The following is an 8,961-nucleotide window of genomic DNA, read 5'->3' as shown; positions in this document are numbered from 1 at the left end:
GGCACATGCGTCATGCCTCTTCTCATGGTTGCTTAAGATAGGGAAGGGTGACTTTGGAGAAGTGTGGTCCCATCCCTGTGGGGGCCTCTCCTCCAGCCACATCTTCCTGTTTATGCAACTCCGGCGCTTTTGCAGAGGCCGTTTTCTCCACCAAAGTTTTTTAATGAATGTTTGAGACATTGGCTATGGTTTGACAGACCATCACAACTGGTTTCTTAAGAAGCTGACTTAAAGATTGTTGATTCTGCTGGGATGATAAATGAAAATGTATCTTGTATAAGATGAACTAGGTAGAATGAGATTAAAATTTGAAGTGTGTGTAAGACAAGACTTAAAGGTGTGCTAATGTGTTCTGTTTTGGGTTTTGTTATGTTGGTTTTTTTTCCTCATGAGCTTGTACTCACTGAGGAAATCTTGCTAGCATTCAGATAAACATTAAAACGTTCTATAATGGTGACATTGGCTACAGCTTCCCTGTGGCCAGCATAATTTAAGCTGGGAAGACTCATGATTTTTGACAGGTGTAGCAAAATCATTGCTGATACAGTCATCTTAATATTTCAGTTATGTGGAGATTAAAGGATAAGATTTCTCAGAAGTTTTTGCTAATAATGATTAAACCAAAATAGTTTTTCATTATCTTTCATGTGATTTAATGGGGATTAGAGGGAATAATCCAAATTTGTTTGGGATATAAAATTAACCATTTCTGCTTGCAGCATTTTAGGAGATTAGAAATTTGAATCAGCTGCTATCCAGTTAAGATTTTCCTAGCTTTTTTAAGATTAATTCTCAGTTTCCAGCTTTAGTTATTTTAAAGATACTGACAAGCGATACTTCGTTTTTAATTTTCTTCTCATCCTGTGGTGGAGGAGCACAGTAAGGTTTTCCAGCATAATCATAGAATCATAGAATGGTTTGGATTGGAAGGGACCTTAAAGATCAGCCATGGGCAGGGATACCTTCCACTAGATCAGTAGTAATAATAACAACAATTAGTCTTCTGTACCAGGCCTTAATAAAATAAGAATGCAGCCGAAGTTTATTTGTTTGAGCTGAGATACACAGAAAGCTCAGACAGCTTAGAAAGCAATGAAAAGAGGGGAATATAGATATGTGGATATGTAATATTTCTCTAATGTTGGTAAGGCTCAGGAACAGGTGTAGTTCAGTGTTGTTGTTCCTCTTCTTTGAGCTGTGTTTGTCCTACACACAATTGCAGCTGAGACTCAAAAGATTTAGAAGTTCTGAAGTTTTAAAAGTTTACCTTGCTGGACAATTTGCTAAATTCAAAGAATTCAGTTGCTGGTGTAAGAACAACAGCTTGATTAAATAAAGAAACATCTGAGGAGATGACACCACTGGCTTTCCATGAATAGGTTTTGCTAAAAGAAAATTAATGGATATGTTTATTGCATTTATTGCAGCTGAAAAAATCCACATAGAAAATGTCAGTCATAATATGTGCTTTAGTTACAAATGTAATTGAACTATTCATTTTGTTAAGCTGTGACCTGCTTTGTTTTTATGTATCTGCTTTAATGGAAAACTGCATTAATACCCTGCTGTGAAATCATGACTTCCCTGGGGCTAATCAGATATCTCCCAGCTTAAGAATACTGTGTTAAAAGGAGCTCCTGGCACATTTCCCTTTTTAAATACTAATAGCCTTCCCGAATGATAGCCAAAAGAAGATGCAAATTGGAAGCAAATGGAAGCTTGTACATTTTTGGAAATACAGTCAATTGTTATTGTTTGTTTTGAAGTGCTAATATTTTACTCTTTCCAGAAGAAGCCTTTCTCCCTCCATTCCAGCTCTTGTGAAATTCTGCAAGGGCACTGTATAATAAATACAGGACACAGAAAGACAAGCTAAGTTGCCAAACAACTAAATAAGTGGTAGATGGGCAGAGGTATCCTTGAAGTTGCTGGAAGCTGAGTGCCCAGGAGTACTGAAAACAAAATTTCTAAGTTTGAAAATATCGGTCACAGTGGGTTTCAATGTATTTCCTTCATATTCAGCATGACACACGTTTGAAAACCTGTCTGTGATTCTGTCTCTGCATGTGAGCATTTCTGCAATATTGCTGCATTTTTCCAAGTTATTCTCACTGGGGCTGTTTGCTTTTTTACAGTAAAAAGAAGCAGTGCAAGAATGTTTGAAATCTTATAGAAGTTTCTAACATAGCATATACTGCTACCATTTGTTTCTGGGTGCTATTTAAGATGATGCAATTGAACATGCTAGAATTATCCTCTGCCAAAAACATTAAACATTTCTGGATTTTGTACTTTTTAAGAGGAATTTTCTGTGGTTAACTGACAGGGTATGTTCAATGAACATTTCTGTTTTCTAGAGCTGGAGCCATTTATAGTACAAGTCCCACCTGCTTTCCATTAGAACTTGAGTTCATAAATTATTTACATGCTTTTGGAAAAAAATCTAGTCTATCTTATAAATTCTTTCCTCCCCCTTAATGCACCAGAAGTGGGTTTAATTAGGGCCCTGTGAACATACTGGTTCTTTATCAATCAGATTTTTATTTAGTTTACTCCATTTCCCATGTGACATGCTGAAATGATACATTCTAACTGCATGTGAGTTGACCATATGCGAGGCAATAGTGAAATGTCATTGTTGAATATAAATGGAAGACATTTGAAACTGTCCAAGAGCAATGCTTGTGATTAAACGGATGCTCTGAAACATGGAGCGCTGCCACAATAATATGACTGTCTGTTAAAGGACATCCTGGTGTGGTAAAATTCTAAGTCACTTAAAATTAGAAGAATGAAGATTGGGAAGCAGCCCCAAGCCCGTTAATGACGTATCTTCAAAGCATGTCTGGCATAGTTGGATTCAAAATGTGAGAACTTGATCTCAGAATAAAACTCTAATCAATTTTTAAGCAGGAAGAGTGGTTTGGGACAGGAGGTGTGTCATGCAGCTCCCCAGCCAAAAGAAGTCCAAGACTTAAAAGCTGAGTCTTAAGTCAACTAATACAAACTGAGGAATTAGCTCTTATTTATATGAAGTCCATTGATGAATTAATGACATGGAGTTTTAGTGATTTTTCTGCATACTGTAGACATGACTGTTAAAATACTTACTGTCTTGAGTCTTTCCTTGCAGTGTGATGGTGAAGTAGATTTGTTCTGTTACCTGCAAAAAAGCAGACAGTTTGAGAGCCCTCACAGAGCCAGACCAGCACACAACGATAACAGTTTTCCTTCTCTCCAGTGCTCAGCACTACTGTTCTGCTCAACATTAAAGAGATGCTGGTGTCTGCAGCTCTCACTGAGCTGGACAGAAGGCAGGGTCCTTCCACTTCTGAAAACCAGAGTGGCTTTCCATGTCCCATAGTCATGCTTGGTCATTCATCAGAGATCCCACATGCACAGAGTGACTCCCACCTGTCTCTTGATTCTGGGCTTTGGATCTGCTTAATCCCTTCTTACTTGATGTTCATTTGTGCACATTTTCCTATGTGTGTTTCATTTTGTTCAGGAAACAAGCTGTACTGTTTAAAAAACAAAAAAAGCAAGGTTTACATGGGGAAAAGGGTGAGAAAGCATGACTAGTCTGGCAGGTTACAGCCTTCCTCAGTAAAGTGGAGGGAATACTGGGACCTGCTCTTCTGTTTCACATGTTTTAAAATAAATATTTAAACTGTGATTTCTGTATTGCAGCTTCTACCAGATGAAAAGAATACTTTTCAAAACCCCTTTATTTGTTATGAAACAGAGCGAAGTTGCTCATCACAGAGGTGGAACTTCAAGAAACTGAATAAAGCAAAACAATGGCTGATTTGGAAATCTAACTGGAGTGTTTCCATTCTTTCTTCTTCTAAGGTTGTACTTACATATGTTTGAATACCATCCAGTGTTTCAGTACTATCTCACAGAGACGATAAGTAACTTTTTCTTCACTTTTTGCTATGTGCATAATATGGACCACTTTAACAGCATTGATAAATTGAGATTTTTAATAGATAAAATAACTTCAAATCTCATTCTCTGCAGTACCCACTTAACCATTGGTACTTTTTATGTACTTAGCAAGGAAAACAGCATACTTTTGGAACAGCTTTTGTAGAAATGTAGGCTGCAGTTGGACACTGCCATGCAGATAAAGCAGCAAATGTGGAATGATGACCTTGTGATGTAGCTACACTAATAACTTTTCAAGGTAATTCACTGCTTAATGTCTCCTACAAAGAAGAAATGTGATGAAGGGCTAGGCCAGTTCATTATAGTAAGGGAAGTTTTCTCAGCTGTGTTGTCCTAGTGATGACTGTAGAAGTAATACCACTATGCAGCAAAGCAGCAGGAGGTTTGGGAGAGTTGAGAATGTCAGCTGTGCCTCCTGAGATGAAACAGGTACATCTGAATATAGTTAAACTGCAGTCTTTATAAAAGAGAAAAAAATGGTGTGCTCACAAGGGGGAGAGTTGGGTGGTTTGATGAGCTAGATCAGGGTATTCTGGAAGATCACATCTGTCCAGTTAAATGTGATTTGCTTTGATCTGAGTTTTTGGGGGAGTTTACAGACTACATGGGGGGAATATGTCTAGGAAGCTTTCCCTTTAGGTTCTGCCAGTTGAGTAAAACCTTTAAAACGGGAAAATCTAGCAAGGCTGTGTTTCAGTGTGGTTTTTTAGCACTTTCAGTTATAGCTCGACCACGTCAGGGCAGGTGGGTGGAAAAGTAAACTGAACTTCAGGGAAACAATATGTCAAGTAGTAATTATACTCAGGATAAGAATGAGTAAGAGTTTGCTAATGAAAAGATGCTTTGAAAGTAGTTTCACTTAACAGACTGACTGCTTTGTCTCAAGTATTTTGTATCAGCGTATTGATGTATTGGCATCTGTCTCTCACTGATCCATACTCTGTAAGTGAATTGTACTCTCCAGAGTGGAAATAAAAAGCCAGTCATATTTTATCACGGCTCTAGGCCCACTTGCCAAGCTACTTGTATTATCTGTTGAAGTTTCAAGCACAGTTCCTGGTCTCCTCTCCAGTAGATGAGTGAGTAATTTTTGGAAGATTTAGGATGGAAAACAGGCCCAGTGGAACATGAGGCAAGTTGTATCTATAGGAGAGACGCATATACAGTTGAGAAGCTGTTTAAGATTTTCTGTGTATAAACTTTGAGACAAAACAAGGTAGTCTTGTGCTGCTCACGATCAAGTTTGAGGAATATAAAGAAATACTAAACTTCATAATCTATCCACATCTCTGCCATTCCTAATGAGCCCACCCTCCTAAATTAAAGGTGCTATGTATGTAGTTTGAATATATCTTATTATAATAGAATCTTCTCTTTGCTGTGCTTAGGTTTAGCAACTGTAATTTAGATTTCATATTTCCATCTGAAGTTAATTGTTTATTCTTCATAGTTCAGGAGAAGCAGCCAATGGATGCCTCATCAAGAGAACCGAAGTTAAATTATGCTTCATGTCAGTTAATCTTAAGTTTTGTGCCAGTGTTCAGAAAAGATCCATCCCATCCCATAAATGAGAACAGCATTATTTCTTTGGGGAAATTATTGTGTATATGAAATAAAATTTTTGGAGTGAAAATTTCTTCTGGCCAAAAGCCACAGTACTTTGCTTTTGCTCTTACTATTTTAAAATTGTGCATTTTTGGCAATGATTTAAATACATCTTCCCAGCATAATAATTTTCCATACATATTTTTCCCCAGAATGACAGTTAGGGATTAGGAATAAAAAGTGTTATTTTAGGACACAGTGGGGGAAAGAAAGAAATACTGAATTATACAGAACTGAAGCAAAATACTAGTGCATTACAGTGCACACAGAAAACAAATCCAAAGCATGATAGCCAGTATTGGCACCCATCAAAGAATTCCAAATCCCCTTTATAAATGAGCAGGACTGTGTTTGCTCTGATAACAGGCTTCAAGCCACACAGAAAATAAAAAGCTGTCAGGCTTCCACAGCACTCAGGCAAACATCTCTGGAAGAAAACCAAATGCTTCTGTCTTGCTGTGGTACATGGTACGCTCCAGACAAGCCAAATACAGAATTCTTCTCCTTCAGAGAACTCCATCAGGAGCTTTACTCATTTTCATATGTAGCTGTATTATGTTTTTCTGCAGTGTTCTGTTTCCACCTGACAAATTGCACTACATAAAGCTGATGACATTGGGTCTAGGATTGCAGAAAGTTGTTCTGCAGATACTTGAATTCTGTCAAACCGGGGGAGGTGCCAGGCAATTTGAAACTGTTCTTAGTGCAAGGGATAACTCTTAAAAAAACCAAAAGATAGTGCTGAGGCAGCACTGAAGTTCTGGAATGATTCTTGTGGCTGTGTAATCTCCTAAAGTCACAAGGCTGAGAGAGGAGACAGTGCTAAAGTTTCTGTGGAGCATCTCTACTGTGACAGCTTTTGTCTAAGTGTTCATTCAGCCACACAAAAGCATTTCTAATTTGTTCAGGCTTTCTGAGATTTTATCTAGCTGCTTTTCTGACTTTTTCTTTCTTTTTCCCCCAGTGCACATTCTAGTGTAAGGAGTATGACCTCGTTGCCCCTTCAGTGCCTCATGTTCTTTTGGGCATTGCAGAGTAACTCTTCCACTCCCAGGTCCTACGGTTTTGTGGTGTTTATTATTTTGTTTGGTATTTATACTGAAGATACCACAGGAGCTTGTTTGTAATTGTCCTGCATATTGCACACAGTTCAAGTAAATGGTAAACCCCCTTTTCTCAGTATCCGATGGTCAAACTTGATATTACTGCTATGACTTTCTCACATGAAAGACAGACAAAAAGACACAGCAACTTCATTTTTGAGGTGGGTATTCCTGTGGCATTTTGTGGTTGCTGGGAGAAGGACCCAGACTACAATTTTTGGCTGCCATATACCCTATGTTCTCCTTGCCACAGAGGTTAGGATTTAGTTGCAATTATTAATCCTCTGCTTCTCCCACTCTTGTACCAGAGATATTTGGATCAGTGTATTCGTGTCATTAGAAGTAGGTGCCCCAGTTAGCAATCTTAACTGCCCTGCTCAGTTGTTGAGATGAGTTCATGTCCTAATGATTATTCTGCAAATAATACATTGGTTTTAGACAGACTGTGTGACTAAGGAAGCTGGGCAGTACGTAGACTGAATGAAAGCTCTTTTCTTTCTGGTCACTTTAGAGAACTGTAGTTCATAGTACAAGAAGGAACTGAGTGCCTTGGTAGAAATTGCCAGCTTCTTTGCAGAGATTGGACTGTTCACTGCTTTGAAGGACTGTTGATTTTAAGTCAGTAGCTACTGACAATGTAAAAAACTGTAAAATCTTTGCCTGTAGTTTTAAAGTTCACAAAAGATTTTGTATCTGATTGTTTGTGACTGATAGGACTTTTGGATATGCATCAGAGATTGTACCAGAGATGAGTCCTTCCTGTGACGGTGGCTTTCTCACCTCTCACTTGGACTGCAGTAAGACAAGCTGTGTTACCACCTTTCCTTGCTCAGGTCATGAGGAGTTGGGAGTTTATTGGCAAAGTGAACGGAAGACTTACTCCCCACTGGTTTCTGAATGGAAATTAATGCATTTGTCCCGTAAAACCTTTTCTTAGAGGCTATCTTTCTCTGTTCCAGCTCTCCCATATACGATCAGTGGAAGCTGTTAAGGTTGAACACCTTGAAATCTGACACAGAATTGTCTGCAGACTTTAACGTTCACCTCAGTTTTGTTCAGAATAGTTTGAATTTGTCAGTGCTTGAGATGCAGTGACTGTTACTAAATGGAGCTGAAGAAGTATTTGTATTTAAAAATGAAAATTTCTTTTTCTCTCTTTTTTTTTTCCCCACCCAAAGCTGGAGTCTATGTGTATACTCCAGCTGTGTCCTCGTAACTGCACTGTTCCTCCTGTAGTTCTGACAACTCTGGTTAGTGGTTCTCAGCCATTTGACTTGCACCATAATTACTCAGACTTTCATTGCTGGAAGTTCAGCACTTCAACCCATGTCCTGTTATTAATACAATGGGCGACATAATAGCATGGACCAGAATTCCAGCTGCGTGAGTGTGTGACTCTTACTAACCAGGGGTTTATCTTGGTGAGATTATAAAGTCTGAGCCAGACAATTGCAGACCTCATTTCCACAGCTTGGGGTGGGGGTTCTTTCTCTAGCCAGTACTACATTACCATGCATCAGGCTCGTGTGGTTTAGCGACCAGACTATGTCTAGAGTCTTGGTATGCTTGAGTGCTATGTGTCAGTCTTATAAGCCATATTCTGTTCAGATAGTCCTATTTCACCTATGTGTGACACACCATGTTTTTAGTTATGCACTCTATCTGTGAGATGATGGCCTTGGGATGTGAATTGACACCTAGATTCAACAAGCCATGTCAGCAGTTCAGCTGGGTCTGTTATAAAAGCCAAATCCCAGTTAGCATGTGCACAGTTACTTTAAGTGTGATTTTTAAAAGAAAAAAACCAACAACCCAGTCTGTTAATTAGTAAGCAGTTCTATCTGGTTGCCAGTTCAGTGTAGTGTTCAGAAAGGGCTGGCTTTGAGCTGGTTTCATTTGTGTGCTTTTGTCTGGTGGCACTGGATAATGTTGTCATCTTCAGAAATAAAGTTCTTCCCTTCTTACCTTTTCTTGATGATTGGTTGTTATTTCACCTCAACGATCTTGCTGTCACGGTTTAACCCCAGCCAGCAACTAAGCACCACACAGCCGCTCACTCACTTCCCCCCCCACCCAGTGGGATGGGGGAGAGAATCGGGGAAAAAAAAGTAAAACTCGTGAGTTGAGATGAGAACAGTTTAATAGAACAGAAAAGAAGAAACTAATAATGATAATGATAACACTAATAAAATGACAATAGGAATAATAAAAGGATTGGAATATACAAGTGATGCACAATGCAATTGCTCACCACCTGCCGGCCGATGCCCAGTTAGTCCCCGAGTGGTGATTCCCCCACCTC

General features: G+C 38.9%; 1 long non-coding RNA gene across 1 annotated transcript; it reads right to left on the bottom strand.

Moving 5' to 3' along the window:
• Positions 1 to 1,276: 1,276 nt before the first annotated feature.
• On the bottom strand, positions 1,277 to 8,695 carry LOC115347481. The gene is made up of 3 exons (XR_003925502.1): positions 8,625 to 8,695; positions 3,112 to 3,163; positions 1,277 to 1,385 (listed from the first exon to the last, which is right to left on the bottom strand). It is a non-coding gene; the product is annotated as an uncharacterized LOC115347481 (long non-coding RNA).
• Positions 8,696 to 8,961: the final 266 nt, after the last annotated feature.

Source organism: Aquila chrysaetos, chromosome 10 (assembly GCF_900496995.4).
Source record: "Aquila chrysaetos chrysaetos chromosome 10, bAquChr1.4, whole genome shotgun sequence".
Taxonomy (NCBI): Eukaryota; Metazoa; Chordata; class Aves; order Accipitriformes; family Accipitridae; genus Aquila; species Aquila chrysaetos.
Note: the sequence above shows the minus strand (reverse complement) of the source record. Positions and strands in the feature narration are given on the sequence as shown.